General features: G+C 37.0%; 1 pseudogene; it reads right to left on the bottom strand.

The window, feature by feature from the left end:
- Window positions 1–1,751: 1,751 nt before the first annotated feature.
- On the bottom strand, window positions 1,752–2,184 carry LOC113253519 (high mobility group protein B1-like; annotated as a pseudogene).
- Between the last annotated feature and the right edge of the window lie 531 nt (window positions 2,185–2,715).

The following is a 2,715-nucleotide window of genomic DNA, read 5'->3' as shown; positions in this document are numbered from 1 at the left end:
TGTTTTGGGGTGCCTGGGTGGCACAGTTGGTTGAGCAGCTAACTCTTGGTTTCAGCTCAGGTTGTGATCTTGGGGTTGTGAGGTCAAGCCCTGCATCCAGCTCCGAGCTCGGCGCTGAGTTTCCTTGGGATTCTCTCTCTCTCTCCCTCTACCTCCACCCCACATGTGTGCACGCTCACTCTCTCTCAAATGGATAAATAAATCATTTTTTAAAATATGTAATGTTTGAGTAAAACTTCTAAAATTATCTGAATGGGAAACCTAGTCTGTCTTTTTTATTATTATTATTACTTTTTATCTTTTTTCCATCGTTACTGATTCCTGAAGTATTTGTTATTCCATGGAGTGAAAAGGGTTACAGTTAATGAATAAAGTGAGTGAAAATCCACAGTCATTTTCATTTAAGAAAATTGGAAAACACACTGCCAGCTGCTCTATTTCTTTCTCTCTCTCTTCATTGGCAGTTATCCTTCATTGTCATCATATAATGTTGTTTTGGGGCAGTGAAGAGGATTTAAAAGGACGTTGTTCTCAAGAATAATATTTGTCTTTCTTGTGTATGTATATTAACCAGAACTATAGTCAATTCAACTTTTTCTTTTTTTTTTCAAAGTAGCATTTACATACGGACAACATTGCATCAATTCCAAAACGAATGGAAAAAAAGATGAAAAAGTAGATGAGACATAGTAAGGTAAAAAAAGCAAGATTAAGATAGACAAACAGAAGAAACACCATGAAAATGACAGAAGGCTAGGGAAGAATGTTGTAGAATGAAATAAAAAACCTGGCTAGTAAATGCACAAGTCATGGCTCAAATCTATCAGGGTTTTGGCAAGAGTACATTGTAGACGTTTAAGACATAGAAGGGACAAGATGTCTCTATAGTGTTCCAAAAGTCGCTATGTTTCCTATTTAGCCTATTTCCCAAGAGAGCATGTGCTATTGAAACTCTTCCAAAATTAGTTGTTAAGTAGTAGTTGCTCCCTTGTAATAAGAACACATACAATGATATTTAAGGGTATATTAAGAAATCATAAATTCCCATATAAATTGCTTAGACTTTAAAGTTTTCTATCATTTATATGTCAGTGAAAGTGAATTCTAAATGGAATAGACTTTAAAAAGATATGAGTATGATAAGTACTTAATTAAGGATACATAAGAATTATTTATTTTTTTAAATTTTTTAAATAAAAAAATTGTATTTACTTAGAAGCATTCAGAATGTCAACCAAACAGCTGCCACTTTTTTTTTTTTCAATTACAGAGTGGCACTCCGTTATTTTGTATAAGCTGCATCAAAGACAACTGAAAATGAAAAAAACTGCCATCCCCATAATATAACTAATTTCTGCTGGGCACCAACCAGAACCTGGTTTAAATTTCCACACCAATTACAACCCCCATACTGTCCCAGGCAAGGCTAGTGGCTGCTGAAAATACCGCCAGGGCAGGGCTCTCTGAAGACACATTCGGTAGTGTGTTAATCATAGAAAAAAAGTACACTTTAAAAACAAATCTTACACATTTTTTCCATTTCATTTTTTTTTTTTTTAAAGAAGTGAGTTGTGCACAGGGGGAGTTAAATGTTTTAGAGACAAGAGAAAAAAAAACGCTAGAACCAACTTACTCATCATCATCTTCATCCTCCCCCTCTTCCTTCTTTTTCTTGCTTTTTCAGCCTTGATGACTCCCTTTTTTGCCACATCAGGCTTTCCTTTAGCTTGGTACGCAGCAATATCCTTTGCCTATTTTTCCTTCAACTGAGCAACCTTCTTCTCCTGAGACTGCTTGCTGTCTGTACCAGTGCCATTCCGCGTCTCTCCCAGTTTCTTTGCAACATCACCAGTGGGTGTTCTCCTTTGATCTGGGGATGATATTCAGACCAAGAAAGAAGAAGGTCAAAGGAGGCCTCTTGGGTGCATGGGGATCCTTGAACTTCTCTTTTGTTTCCCCTTGAGGGGAATAGAAGTTTTCACTTCGGCCTTGTCCACATTTGCCATGTCTTCAAATTTTCTTTTCTTTTTAGCAGGCATGGTCTTCTGCCTCGCTGAGAATTTCTGAGAAAACTTGGAGAAGTTGACTGAAGCATATGGGTGCTTCTTCTTGTGCTCCTCTTGGCACAAAGAATGCATATGGTGACATTTTGTCTCTCGGCTTCTTAGGATCTCCCTTGCCCATGTTTCATTGTTTTCCCCAGCGAGGCACAGAATCACCTAGTGTCCTTCTGCTCACTTGCCCTGGCCCTGTCTCTGGGGAGCTCAAGTTACTCCAATGGCTCAGAATTATTTAAAATAAATACCTCTCATTACTTATTATCCATAGAATCTCATAGCTAATTCCAAAGAATTCCATATTCATTTGTAAAACAATTCCGTACTCTTACAACCACATGACTCTATTTCATCTCACTCTGCATATTGATTAGCTTTTGACATAACTCAAATTTGTTTTACTGAACTGGTTCCGTCTAAATTTTTTTGCCATAACCTTTTCATTTTTCCAGTGAATATCAAATTCTATCTCCTCAACTAATCCAAAATGGTATTACTTGTGCTTAACCAATCATAACAAATGTTCCCAATCCATAAATTTTACCTTTCCACATCCCCACCCTTGCCATTCTCGTAGCTCAGGGCTATATTTGCATCACTTTGTACCAAAGCCACTATTTTTTTAGTTTTATAGCAAAAATATGCATTAACCTGGACT

This window comes from Ursus arctos, unplaced genomic scaffold, assembly GCF_023065955.2.
Source record: "Ursus arctos isolate Adak ecotype North America unplaced genomic scaffold, UrsArc2.0 scaffold_17, whole genome shotgun sequence".
NCBI lineage: Eukaryota > Metazoa > Chordata > Mammalia > Carnivora > Ursidae > Ursus > Ursus arctos.
Note: the sequence above shows the minus strand (reverse complement) of the source record. Positions and strands in the feature narration are given on the sequence as shown.